This window comes from Podarcis vaucheri (genome assembly GCF_965113315.1).
Source record: "Podarcis vaucheri genome assembly, chromosome: 12".
Lineage (NCBI taxonomy): Eukaryota > Metazoa > Chordata > Lepidosauria > Squamata > Lacertidae > Podarcis > Podarcis vaucheri.
Window position 1 is genome coordinate 48,562,847 of NC_138750.1, and position 14,701 is coordinate 48,577,547.

General features: G+C 45.7%; 2 long non-coding RNA genes across 2 annotated transcripts in view; both read left to right on the plus strand.

Moving 5' to 3' along the window:
• The first annotated feature begins 4,506 nt into the window (after positions 1-4,506).
• The window catches only part of LOC309515149, a 32,799-nt gene continuing 22,604 nt past the window's right edge, over positions 4,507-14,701 (plus strand). Inside the window, exon 1 of the long non-coding RNA XR_014212324.1 lies at positions 4,507-4,556. This is a non-coding gene — a long non-coding RNA (uncharacterized lncRNA). The remainder of the gene's footprint in view (positions 4,557-14,701) is intronic.
• Positions 9,007-13,093, plus strand: LOC309515089. The gene is made up of 2 exons (XR_014212250.1): positions 9,007-9,265; positions 12,781-13,093. It is a non-coding gene; the product is annotated as an uncharacterized lncRNA (long non-coding RNA).

Genomic DNA, 14,701 nt, shown 5'->3' on the forward strand with positions numbered 1-14,701 from the left:
AATCAAATGTCGTCATGCTTCCAATGTCATAAGCATAACTGGGTTTGATTGACTATCCTCCGCAGTCCCTTGATTGCTGCCATGAGCACCACTGAAACTTGCAGTGGGACTATCCCAGGACCCCAAGATGTCTAAAGGTACTGGATGCCCGAGCAATTATATATACTTTTTGTGTCTGCAGTGCTGCTGCACATACTCACGATGCCATCCCAGATACAAGGAACCACGGGACAAGTAGCATCCAGAGTACATGTATCCAGAGTGTCAGTACACTCGGATTAAGAACTTAATTCGTTCTGGAGGTCCATTCTTAACCTGAAACTGTTCTTAACCTGAAGCACCACTTTAGCTAATGGGGCCTCCCACTGCTGCTGCCGCTGCGCGATTTCTCTTCTCATCCTGAAGCAAAGTTCTTAACCTGAGGTACTATTTCTGGGTTAGTGGAGTCTGTAACCTGAAGTGTCTGTAACCTGAAGAGTCTGTAACACTGTATATTCAGGCACCCTGGAACAATATGTTTCCTAGGACCTCTGACAACAGGACACTCTCATTATATCATTCAAAGTGCCGTGAAGGGGGAGAGGAATGATCAGAAGTGAAGTCAAAAACATGAGCTAGATAAAAATCTCTTTGATGAAATGGTGGGATTTGGTTGGAAATGCAGCCAGCTGTGATTAAGGAGACCATTTTGGATACCAGTCCAGCGGGGGCTTTGATGACATCGCTGCAGACCAGCGGTTCTCACTGTTTAAGGATTGCTGGTTGAAGAAAAGAACATGTGGAAAACACAAAATATTTATCAGAATAGATACTGATGCTTCATATTTCCTCCATGCTTAGTAGTTGTTATCTCAATAATGGATTCCTGGGAAACAGACCAGCATGACCCACTTTTCATGCAAAACTGAAATGAGCAAAAAAATTCTCTGAACCCAGTGTCTGCGCATGTATGAATGATCACAATTTCAGTGTCTTAAGAACTAAGAGAAGTCTGCTAGATAAGGCCAATGACCCAGCTAGTCCAACAATCTAGCATTTTGCTGTTTCTTGAATATTCGTTCTGTTTCTGGAAATGAACGGATACACTCTCACTCACTCAACCTAACAATTAGTTCTTAGTTTCTCAGGGGGAAAAAAGCCATGAATATTAATCCACATTTCAGTATCAATTTCTCCTAATGTACACATTTTTTGCAAAGCTACTTCCCTAATATGTACTTTTGTATGTTATTTTCAGGAACGTGTACACTTATATGCACATTTCAAACTAGCATATGTATTTTTGTACAAAGTAATTTAGGGACACGGGTGGTGCTATGGGTTAAACCACAGAGCCTAGGACTTGCTGATCAGAAGGTCACGGTTTGAATCCCCACAACGGGGTGAGCTCCCGTTGCTCGGTCCCTGCTCCTGCCAACCTAGCAGTTCGAAAGCATGTCAAAGTGGAAGTACCGTATTTTTGGCACCATAGGGCACACCTGACCATAGGGCGCACCTAGTTTTCATATGGGGAAATCGAGGAAAAAAATATGACCCCCCCCCAGCTCTGGGAGCAGCGGGCAGGCTGCAGCCAGCCTGTGCGATTCTCCCAGACCTTCTCCCTGCTTTTGAGGGAGGTGGGGGAATTCCCCCACCTCTCACAGAAGCCGTGTGCTCTTTAAAGGGGCTGTGCGGCTTCTGCTGGCTGTTCTAGGAGGTGGGGAAATTCCCCCACCTCCCGCAAAACTGACAGAAGCTGTGCGCACTTTAAAAGGGCTGCACGGCTTCTTCTGGCTTTCCTGGGAGGTGGAGGGATTCCCTCACCTCTCGCAAAAGCCCGCAGAAGCTGCACGCTCTTTAAAGGGTGCGTGGCTCCTGTGGGCTTTTCTAGGAGGTGGGAGAAGGGACTGATGCGGCCAGTCAGTCCCTTCTCCCTCCTGTGGAAAAGCCCACAAGAACGCACAGAGCTTGTGTGCAGCTCTTGGGTGCTTTTCCCGCCTGCCTCCCCCCTGCATTTGCTCCATAGGATGCACACACATTTTCCCTTGCTTTTTAGGAGGGAAAAAGTGCGTCCTATGGAGCGAAAAATACGGTAGATAAATAGGTACCACTCCGGCGGGAAGATAAACAGCGTTTCCATGCACTGCTCTGGTTCACCAGAAGCAGCTTAGTCATGCTGGCCCCATGACCTGGAAGCTGTACGCCGGCTGTCTCGGCCAGTAAAGCGAGATGAGCGCCGCAACCCCAGAGTCGGCCACGACTGGACCTAATGGTCAGGGGTCCCTTTACCTTTACCTTTAACTCAGCTGGAAAAATGCATTGCAAAATTCGGAGGAGCGCAAATTTCAAAGGACGGCTGCGTTTTGGTCCCCATACCGTTTCTGACAGTGCAAAGTAGGCATGCTTGCTTTTCAGTGCAAACAGAATCGAATTCCGCCACTGTCCCTAGAAGGAAGGCAGCTAACCCTTTGTGAGAAACCAGGAGAGTGCATGACTCAGAACTGAGAAAAGAAAACATGACGCTGCAAAAGTGTTATCAGCAATCATCGATCCCTACTACAGGCGAGAGAACCTATTGCTAAGCCTCATAATCTCTGGTGCTATTGTGCAGCAGTGGAAGGAGGCACAGGAGCTGATGCTGAGTCAATATTTGCAGACCAAATGGAATTTTGAGCTACCGGAGACACAAATGTTCAGTGTCTGTTACAGGCCTGTGGGTATTCACCCTTCCATTTCCCCCATTTATTTCATTTTTCTTTTCTATCATTCTTCCCTTCTTTCTATTTCCAGCATAGCAAACAAGTGAACGTAAGAAGAACAGAGCAGGGGCCTGTTGCCTTACGCAGAACAACAAGGTACCAAGTGTCTGGCATCGTCACGTGATTCCCCCCACAGACACTTGTGAATGGCGGTCCACAGGAAATAGCTTTGTTTTGGAAAACAGAATAGCTTCATGGACCCGCTGCTTTGCTCGCCGGGCAGAAAATGCTTCTCGGCTGATGTCATGCGATTCCCTTCCATTCATCTCTGTACAGTGTTGCAACACAGACTTCATTAACCCCTTCCAAGCCCACCCACTGCTCAGAACGGTACCCCCCCTCAAATGTGTGTGCCTTTAAGCAAATGAACAGGAGACTCGGTTTACACCGAGGATAGAAGCTGCCTTGTACAAGGTGACAGCAGGACAGCTTTCCTCAACTTGGAAATTTTCCTAAGCTTCCTGAAGGGCGGAGCTTGCTCCCCCAGGAGGCATTGATGGCCACCAACTTGAATGAGTTTAAAAGAGGGTTAGACAAATTCATGGAGGAGCAATGGCTTCTCACTCCAGTGGCCATGTACAGCGTGCTCTTGTGCTTACTGGTTTCCCACAGGCATCTGACAGGCCATGATGAGAAGAAGATGTTGGACCAGCAGGCTTATCGTCTGTTCTTCTTTCCCTTTGTAAAACCACTTTGAGGGGTTTCTAAAACAGTGATAAATTTAATGAAACAGATAAATGAAAAGCAGAAAGGGATATTTTGAAGGCACGTTTCAAGATGCTGTGCCTCTCATGTGTCTGACGAATGGAATCCAAAGGAAGTAAGCTGGCAATTGCCACAGTCCTGTCACAAGCAAATTCACCCCATGATGTATTCTATTCCGGTGGCCTAATTTAGGAGGAGAAAGAGGGGGGGTTGGGGGGGCAATTGCTATATTTATACAACTGGGTGGTGAAACCCTTGCTGATCTACTGCAAGCCGGTCAACCAGAGATCAAGGTTCTGCCCACTTCTGGTCTGTCTAACTGAGGCACTGGGAAACCTGTGCCCTCCAAATGTTGCTGAACCACAACTACATCATTTGTTTATTTATTATTATTATTATCCTCACAAAACCAGTGATACAGGTTAGACAGGGAGATGTAGACTGGCTCTGGGTCACATAGTGAGCTTCATGGCTGAGTGGGGATTCAAACGCAGGTCCCAGTCCAGCACCCTAACCACTACACCACGCCGCTCACGATGACACGATCAGTGTGACTTTCTGACACTTCTGGACAGGAGTCAGGCAAGGCCAAGGACCAGTCAGAGTCAGGCCTACACTGCTTGCCTCTTTGCTTCTCCATGGTTTCCAGCAGCTTCCGCTCAGGCCTGCACAACAGAACATGTGTGGGACCGTGATTGAGTCGGGAAATCTAAACTTCTCTGGCAACAGCACCCCACCCAGAGAAAAAAGGAAAGGAATAAAATACAGTTTAGGATTTCACAGATGATAAGCAGATGTATTACTGTATAGCCTGAATAAATAACAGCCAGGCGCATTGTTAATTTTCCAGCATTAGCAACACGGCCCGTGGTTGGGAGGCCATGATAAATAGCTTGGAGTGATCTCCCGCTGGAATAGCTCAAATCAGCCGGTGCTAAAACGGAAAATTCATAGCTAGCTGGCTCGCTCTCTGATTTTGACAGGTTTTCGTCCCTCCTGGGACCAAAGGGAGGCCACACTCGAGCATAAAAGGGTGGTGCTTTGGTGAGCTCAGCCAGTCCATTGAGCTGAGATGAAGGAGGGAGAGAGAAAAGGTCACCCTCTTTAAAGCATGTGAGTTTCCTGTTTTTGTTGGGGACAGGGCAACGAAACAGGTGCAGTATGCAGTGCTACCACTAGGAGGCTTTGCTTTTGATGCTTTTTGATGGCTATGGACCACACTTGCCTCCATCCCTTTCTGCTTTCATTCCAGCATGCTCCCACTGTAAACCCAACAGGAACTGGGTTTAACACACCCCACATCGATGCTGCAAGTCGCCTGAACTGCCGTATGGATGTACATGCAAGTTCAGAAATGCTATGTGCAGGTGTAGAAGAACAGGAACATAGGGAGCTGCCCATCTAGGCCAGTATTATATACACTGACTGACAGTGGTCTTCCAGGGTTTCAGGCAGCAGTCAGGTAATGAACCTGAGATGTCAGGCATCCAAGGCAGGATTAGGCGGGTGGCGCTGTGGGTTAAACCAGAGAGCCTAGGACTTGCTGATCAGAAGGTTGGCAGTTCAAATCCCTGCGATGGGGTGAGCTCCCGTTCCTCGGTCCCTGCTCCTGCTAAACTAGCAGTTCAAAAGCACGTCAAAGTGCAAGTAGATAAATAGGTACTGCTCCGGCGGCAAGGTAAACGGCATTTCCGTGCACTGCTCTGGTTCGCCAGAAGCGGCTTAGTCATGCTGGCCACATGACCCAGATGCTGTACGCCGGCTCCCTTGGCCAATAAAGCGAGATAAGCGCTGCAACACCAGAGTCAGCCATGACTGGACCTAATGGACAGGGGTCCCTTTACCTTTACCTTTACCTTTAAGGCTACTGGCCTCATTGGCTACATTCTACCTCCAGTCAGAGGCCTTAAGGCTTCTGAATACTAGTTGCTGCAAACTGCAGGAGGGGAGACTGCTCTTGTGATCTAGTCTTGCTCACAGGCTTCCCACAGGTTGGTTTTTGTTTTTGTTTGGTTTTTTTTCCACTGTAAGATCAGGATGCTGCACCAGAGCTCTTCCAATGTTCTTATAATGATATAGGCAGTGGCATATTCTGAACATCACTCTTACCCTTAAACATACGGACATATGGCAACCCTAAATACAGTGGTACCTCGGGTTACATACGCTTCAGATTACATACACTTCAGGTTACAGACTCCGCTAACCCAGAAATAGCGCTTCAGATTAAGAACTTTGCTTCAGGATGAGAACAGAAATCACGCGGCAGCAGCAGCAGGAAGTCCCATTAGCTAAAGTGGTGCTTCAGGTTAAGTACCGTTTCAGGTTAAGTACGGACCTCCGGAACGAATTAAGTACTTAACCCGAGGTACCAGTGTACATATATATGACATATATGTTTGTAGCAACATTTTGCCACTGTTGCGACAGAATCAAACATGGTTTTTTGCGGAGGGGCACTGATAAAGGTGCTGCAAAAGGCGCAAGCAACCCTAAGTATGCCTCTGGGTCTAGTAGGAGGAAGTTCCGCAGCCATAGGGCTACAACAGAGAACCTGTCCCTTAGGCACCAGGTTAGGATTTTGACAGCTAAACCGTTCGCTATTTCTTAAAAAGGCAATTGTAGCTAGGAAGGGGAAAGAAATTTGATTCAGTTTGCATTTAAAGGTGAACTTGCCTAATTCACGCTTTCTGAAATGAGGTGCAAACTGAAAGAAAGCCATCGTTTAAAATTCTCACTCCTCTGAATTTTGCAGTGCCGTTTGCCAGCAAAGGAATCTGTCCAAATATGCATAGATTAGCATTAAAATGTCCACAATAGCATACAAAAAATTGCATGGGGGGAATTGCTTGCAAAAATGAGTATATTGATCATAACCTCATATAGAAGTGTGCTGATTAGGATGAATTTGCAATAGAATGCTAATGAATTTTCATGATTTTAACTAACATTCACACATTGCTCCAGAAATGTGGAGAATGGAATTTAATATTAAGGGGCCGGGATGAGAAACTGCCTAGGTCCCTTGCAGACTTCAGAGCACACAGGGTTACATATGGCTGCTCCAAGTTCCAAATTAGTTTTTCTGAATTGTCACTATTAAAATGCATCATGCTAATAATTGTGGTTGTATTGATTAGTCGACTGAGAGCTATCCAGTCACTTAATGACTTATTTAGGGGGAATGGGGAGGAAAACCGTGAAAACTACAATACTAATTAATATGAAACATCATCCACTGTTAACATAGCTGTGACTAATATTTCATTGAAATGCAATTACCTGCTCAGAAATAAGGGTTAAGATGTAAAGAGATAGCTGTCTTAGCTGGTTTGCTTTCAATTAACCTACATCCAGGAAAACTGAAAAATGGACATAGACAGGGGCTTTTTTTGGGGGGGGGGTTTCTACCCAAGCTGACTTCCAATGTATCTTGGGACAGCAGGAAGTCTCTAGTAGAGATTGGGCAGCACACAGTGGCGGCTGCTGCAGGGGAGGAGAGGTTGCTGTCGCTGAGGCCCAGCCTTGAGTGTCATGCCAGCTCTGAGGGGCAGGCAGAGGGCAGGACCTCCCTAGTGTTGGGATGCTGTCAACGGCTCCTGGCTGGTTGCCCAGGAAAGTATAAAGATAATTCAAAATCATCAATTCTTTGGCGATCAGCCTTCTTTGTGGTCCAGCTCTCACTTCCTGACATCACTACTGGTGTGGTAGTGATGGCAATTGCCCCTCTTCTGATAGGAAATGCTTGGGGACAGGCGGACAGAAAAATGGGGGGTTGGGGAGGGTCAATTGGGGGGAATGATAAATGTCCCTATTTTCATCTGAGGAATGCTGGCAGATATGGAGTGGATGCCAGGCTAGCCTCTCTGGGGAGGACACTCTAGAGCTGAGTTGCAACCTCCCAACGCACCTCACTCAGTGGAAACACCCCAAGAAGAGAGTCTGTGGGTGTTTTGGGGTCCCCAATATACTAGAGCCTTCTCCCCTGCTGACTATGCGGCAGGAGCTATTTTTATTTTGGGAGGTGTTGTACGGAAGAGTGTGGAGGGTGAAGTGGTGGGACCCAAGGTCAGCTTGACCACCTAAATGAGAAGTAGGCCTTTTCCTTAATAGAAAGTGAGGCCATCTCACTATTCATGATGAGGCTATGTTTCAGTTGGGCTCATCCTTTGGATTTTCAAATCGCTTTTTTGAAATTGGGTGGCATGATGGGGGAGCAGGAAGCAACAGAAGGCCCGATAATGAGATATTGATTGGCTCGGCCTCTTCCAATATCGACCTTCGCAATAAATCATAAGGTGCTTTGTAATTAGGAAATCCATATAAATAACAAAGGGACTGTTAGCTTTGTCACTTTGTACTAAGAATGGGGCAATGCTTGTTGAGAGGTAGCCAATTTCATGCATTAAACACACCACACAGCCTTGTGTGCGTTTACTCAGAAGTAAATCACATGGCGTTCTTTTCTGAAGATGGGGAAACCAGACCAAAAGTGATATAAAACAGAAACGCAACCAAGTGTGGGTTTACAATAGCAATCAATGTAAAAAGAGATATCTGGAAATGTCTGTAGCTACATGGGTAGCAATCTTGTGCTTATTCTGATTGTTCAGTTTTCTGTTTCTCTGAACTAAAGCAGACCAATAGCCTGCCTTCACACCATACATTTAAAGCACATGCCTTCCTCCAAAGAATCCTGAGAACCATAGTTCTCACTGAGCTATAATTCCCAGCATACAGTTCCCAGGATTAGCCTCCAGGGGAAGGTATTACTGGGCTTTTGTTGTTTTTATTTTGATAATGTACTTTGTGGTTCTATCCTGTGAACCGCCCTGAGACCTGTGGGCATAGGAGGTATATAAATTCAATAGTAGGGATGCAGGTGGTGCTGTGGTCTAAACCACTGAGCCCCTTGAGCTTGCAGATTAGAAGGTCGGTGGTTCAAATCCCCACGATGAGGTGAATTCCCATCGCTCTGTCCCAGCTCCTGCCAACCTAGCAGTTCGAAAGCACACTAGTGCAAGTAGATAAATAGGTACCACTGTGACGGGAAGGTAAACGGCGTTTCCGTGTGCTCTGGCACTTGTCACAATGTTCTGTTGAGCCAGAAGCGGTTTAGTCCTTCTGGGCCACATGACCCGGAAAGCTGTCCTTGGACAAGCACCGGCTCCCTCGGCCTGAAAGCAAGATGAGCATCACAACCCCATAGTCGCCTTTGACCGTCCAGGGGTCCTTTACCTTTTTTACCTTTTTATAAATTCATTGAATAAATAAATTTGGAGGAAGCTTTGAATGGATGGTGTGTATGCAGAAGGAGAACCGAACTGACAGATCTTTCCACAACCAGCTCGAGGCCCCTGGGAAGCCACCTGCAGCCTTCACTTTCCTGCCTTTAATTACCATCAGGCAATGCTTGCCTCTTCCGACTTCCCTTGTGTTTTCCAATCGGGGCAAAGCTGGGAGATACATCCCTGTCAACATGGTGAGCCTGCCGTTGTTCTCTTCCATTGCCTTCACTGACCTCACCTGTCATCACCATGGCAACAGGAGAACGTGGCTCTTCCATCAGCAGGCTGCTGCAATGGATGTTGGGAATGGGGGGGGGGGAAGGCTTCAGTTTCTCAGGAACCGAGCCCTTGACCTCATTGTTTACTTGTTCTCCCAGGTATTCTCTGGTTCTTTGCATTTAAAATATATGCTTTGAGCAGTGCCAGTGCTTTGATCCAGGAATTCCGCTATCGCACCTGAATTTTGCCTCAATAGAAATGGAGCAAACACTTTACTCGGATTACCAGTCTTCGCGATACTATCATTATGGCGACGTAGGTGGTTTTTCCTGTTGATTATTAGTTATAATTACCAGGGTGTACTCGCCTTTTGGATGAAGCACAGAACTCCCATTACTGGTAATGCAAACCACATTTGAGCCCGTCAGGATGGGAACATCCCCTGTAGAATTTGTACAGAAAATGCCCCGAGGGAATAATACACTTGACAACTGTGCTATTACCCTATCAGAGGCTTAAAAAGCTCGCATGCACGGTAATTAAGAAAGTACAACAGGCAAAACTCCCATTCTGAGAGCCTGGCTTTTATTGTTACATATGTTCTTGGGAGCAAAGTCTTCTGAACAGTTCCTCTCGGGTCATAAATGTTTAATTTTTAATCTATTTTTCATCAGTTGTGTGTAAGGAAGCAGTTCCCACCTCAAAAGAATCTTTACGAGTGCTTTCTTATGTCTCTGAAGTTTCAAAAGTAATAGCGGCTAGTAATGATTTTCTTTTTCTTTTTAATATACCTCTCATCTTTAAAAAGGAGAGAGAGAGTACACAAAGAGCTTTAAGAATGGAATATAACTGTTTTGGTTTCCCAACCCAAGTCAATGTAATCCATTTTTTTCTTACAATCTGGATCTGGTTTGGCCAAGTCCAGATTGTCTCAGTCAAGGCTGATGTGACTTGCCAAATCAAGCCTCGGGCCGGGTGGGTGGGTGGGTGTGCGCACGCACGCAAACAATCCTAAAAAATATGACAAAAGCAGAACTGCACTTGAGATCATTCTGCATTTGTAAGAACTTGATATTTTAGCGTGGCAACACACCATTTTTTAATTCCCTGCCCATTGATATCACGCACTTTCACTGTACAGTGGTACCTCAGGTTAAGTACTTAATTCGTTCTGGAGGTCCGTACTTAACCTGAAACACCATTTTAGCTAATGGGGTCTCCCGCTGCTGCCGCACCCCCAGAGCATGATTTCTGTTCTCATCCTGAAGCAAAGTTCTTAACCTGAAGCACTATTTCTGGGTTAGCGGAGTCTGTAACCTGAAGCGTATGTAACCTGAAGTGTATGTAACCCAGGGTACCACTGTACACTTTTTTGCACCTACTAAGCACATTTGTTTAGGTAAACCTACCCAGATATTTAGAAACCTGGCACGAGTCTTAATCTGTTTCTAGTTCGTTGTTATTTTAACTTTTCTTAAGTTATTGCCATTGATCTTGTTTCTTTGTGAAAATTTTATTGTTTTCTCTTTTTTGTAAACCACTTTGAGGCTTTGTGACAATCTAGTGGTGCATGAATTTTATGAAATAAATAAACTATAAATAAATAAGTAAAATGCAGAAATTAAGTAGGCAAAGCTGCTGTTGGCATGACTAGTAACTGGATCTCTCTGTGTATGTTTAATATGAACTCCTCTTTGCAATTGCTTTATAATATGTGGTCTGTTTGCAGAGGTTTAGTGTGATCCTGAGGTAAATGGATATTTTACCTTGTCCCGTGTGTTCTTTGCAGTCACAGAGGGTGATGTCATTTATTAGCATTTCAGCTGTCTCTTCAATGGATCCAGGAGCCCTAAACAATAGGTACCTCAGAAGGTATTTATCGCAAGTGAATCAAGCAATTGTCTTCTCTTCCCTGCCCACTTGGCCGCATCACATCATGTGCTTGTTAGCAAATTTTGGCTTGGTTGCAAAGTAAACTCTTGCTGAAAGATGCAAAACATAATACAGGCCATGAAAAATCAATATTTGGTGATCTAACTTGTTTACATGCATGCTTCACAATCTGCCCAGTACAAAAAAATGAAAGGGAAGGAGGAAGCTATTGTCTCCATGAAACAAGGGTGATGTCACCTCCATTCAACTTGCTCAGGTAGGGAAGGCAATCGTAGCAATCCTCAGGGACAGAAGCTGAATGGGAAAGGAGTGCCTGGGTGAGGACTGGAAAACATTTCCTCTATACCATAGGTAGGAAAGCATTTTCAAACTGAGGGCAACATTCCCTGCTGGGCAATTTTCTGGGAGCCACGTAACAAAAGTGGGAGGGGCAACAAACGCAAATGTGGCCTTTGTGCTGGGGGCTGGTTTGGCACATAATCCAACGCCTTTTCTTTCCTGTATCCAAGCAAGCAAGGGGTATTTCAAACTGGCAAAAACACCTAAGGAGGACCAATGAGAGGTGTGGTCTAAGGAGAAGTGTTGTGAACAAGTCGTGAGGGCCAGGTAGAGAGGTCTAGAGGACAAAGTTTGGCGCTTAGGCTCAAGGTTTCCCACCTCTGCTCTATTATCTGGTGTTCCGGCTGTGAATGTTGTTTCAAGGCTAGCAGTATCCATCAGGGCTGGATTTAGGTTTGATGAGGCCCTTAGCTACTGAAGGTTTGTTGTTGTTGTTGTTTTGTCGTTTAGTCGTGTCCGACTCTTCGTGACCCCATGGACCAGAGCATGCCAGGCACTCCTGTCTTCCACTGCCTCCCGCAGTTTGGTCAAACTCATGCTGGTAGCTTCAAGAACACTGTCCAACCATCTCGTCCTCTGTCGTCCCCTTCTCCTTGTGGCCTCTATCTTTCCCAACATCAGGGTCTTTTCCAGGGAGTCTTCTCTTCTCAGGAGGTGGCCAAAGTATTGGAGCCTCAGCTTCAGGATCTGTCCTTCCAGTGAGCACTCAGGGCTGATTTCCTTAAGAATGGAGAGGTTTGATCTTCTTGTAGTCCATGGGACTCTCAAGAGTCTCCTCCAGCAACATAATTCAAAAGCATAAGCTACTGAAGGTAATGGGGCCCTTTATATGTCCAGCTGTCCTTTGTCAATGAAAAATTGTCGCTGTTTTTTTGTGTTGAATATATGCTATATGGTAATTTATGGACCTGATAGGTATCTAAAGCCATTTGCCACTGTTGCTGTATGTAGGTTTTACTTTATTTGTTTTTTATCTTTTATTTTGGAAATGTACATCCAGGTTTTTATTTCTTTAGTTTTTTGTGGGGCCCCCAAGAGAGTGGGGCCCTAAGCTATACCTTGTTTAACTTATACATAAATCCAGCACTGGTATCCATGCCCAGGAAGGGGAGGAAATCACAGGCTTGGGAAAATCCTGAGGTTTGCATAGGTACCAAAAAACAACCACCATCAACCCCACCCCCTTATGAAAATGCCCCATTAGAATTGGGCATGTTTGGTGTGGAGGGCTGACTGTTGGGGGTGGAATTGAAAACTGTGGTGAGTAGTAGTGAGAAAGGAATGGATTCATTAGAATCCTGAACGACGAGCACTCTGCACTGCAGCATTTTGTTGCAGGTTCCTCTTGTGTCTCCTAGAGTGAATACTCTGTTCTGGTCTCAAGCTGCATCTGCCCACCCTTTTATTCATCTTTGCACAAGCAGAGCAGCCATTCCATTTAGCAGCTGCCCTTCCTTGGCAGCAAAGGAGGTGGAGAGGGTGTTGGGATGCAAGAGGGGAAATCAAGGGGGCAGCTTAGGGACAGTGGGGAGAAAGCTTTGCCCCCAGTTATGGATAGACACATTTTCATGCTGTGTCTCGTTTTTCCAATCCGTTAGGGGGAAACGCATAGAAACATGGCTACCAAGAGAAATTCGCACTAAAAGGCTGGTGGATTTTCATTAGAACATTCCAAAGAAGAATTTGCCCACAAATATGTAAACGTTGAGAAGCTGAAAATGGAAGAATCGGAAACCGAGAAGCTGAAATTGACAGAATTGCCCTTCCCTCATAGTAAAGCGGAAACTCTTCCTTACAGCTGGGAACGAAACCTACTATGGAGCCTTCAGAACACTTGACTGCTACACTTTTGTACAATAGCAACCTATTACTAGGACCCCTTTGCCAATTAAAGGACTCAATCACCCCCTCCCCTGCTCCTAAAAAAGAGCAGATTGTAGCACAAACAATGGAACTCGCAACACCTCACAATCTCCCCCTCCCCCAATGCACTCCTTGAATGTGCACAGCTGGGTGTGATCCATTAGCTCCTCTAAAGTGCTGGAAATATTGGCTCTGCCAGGGAATAATGAAAATGCTATATACAATGACACAATAGGCTCTCCTCCTGATTTTTTCCCCGCCTTTAAAAAAACCTGTTTCCAAGGCTAGGCATTTAATAATTGCTCCAAGAGCTCATTCCGCAATCGCTCCCGCTTTGTTCTTCGTCCTTGGTTAAAACGCCTTTGTTACCAAGAATGGATGTCGCTGCGTGGGCTCTGCACATCCTTATTTAAGCATACATTGCCCGCACAATATTGTTGCGTGTGCCACCCCGATCTCTGAGCGGTTTGAGATTTAAGGGTTTCCTGGCACTAACTGAGGGTTCATGCTTCCTTTGGAATGAAGCATAGCAGAGAGAGTGGTTCTTTTTGATATATAGTTTATTTACACATATATACAACCTGAGCCTATGATGGAGGGCTCACTCCATAAATGTCCTGCTTTTCTCATAGCCACAGCCTTGGATTCCAGTAGAAATTGGGCCTCCCACTCACTCACTCTCTCTCCCCACCCCTTCTCTCCAGCCTGCCGCTTTTGCACCCAGCTTCTAACTCATATCACTCAGGTCTCCACTCTGGTCTTTTGTCTTTCTAACTAACTAACAGTTGTAGGAGGAATGCCCACCCATTTAACTTCTGGCACAGAGCCACTTTCTTTGTTCCCTTAATGGCCCATCACCCAGGCTATCACCTCAACGCAGCAAGCTAGCCTGGCTTATATTTTAATACTTGTTTGATCCACGGGTTAGGAGGGTCTCTCATACAGCCTACTTCCTCCCCACTCACCCACCCCCCAAAAAACTCATAACAATATAATAAAAGATTCTCTGCTGAGCATAATAGGTTTCCTTCATGTGCGTTTCTCAACTCCGTTACTTGGCCTTCGCAGGGCTACACCTGGGAACTGCTGGAAAACCTATGTTTTCTCACAAATTAGGAGCATACAGTGGTACCTCGGGTTAAGAACTTAATTCATTCCGGAGGTCCGTTCTTAACCAGAAACTGTTCTTAACCTGAGGTACCACTTTAGCCAATGGGGCCTCCCGCTGCTGCCGCAGCGCAATTTCTGTTCTCATCCTGAAGCAAAGTTCTTAACCTGAGGTACTATTTCAGGGTTATCGAGTCTGTAACCTGGGGCATCTGTAACCTGAGGTACCACTGTACCCTGCAATCTCCCTGCTGAAATCAAAGCTAAATTTGCCCACCAATTTCCAGGGGAACAACGTTAAGTCTCATCTGACTCAATATTAGCAGGAAATGCAAGTTCTACTTTGGGTTGTGGGGAGGACAGTAAAGCAGAATTTTGGCAACCAGCCATTATCCAAAACTCATAACTGGTTTCTGATGACGTATTGTTTCACACAATGATTTTCCAAGAATCCCAGGGTGGGGGGGGGGTGCTCCCACCTGCTTCTAAGGAAGGGCTGGAGAACTCATGAGTCTCTAGACACTGGTAGACTCCACCTTCTCCTGACTG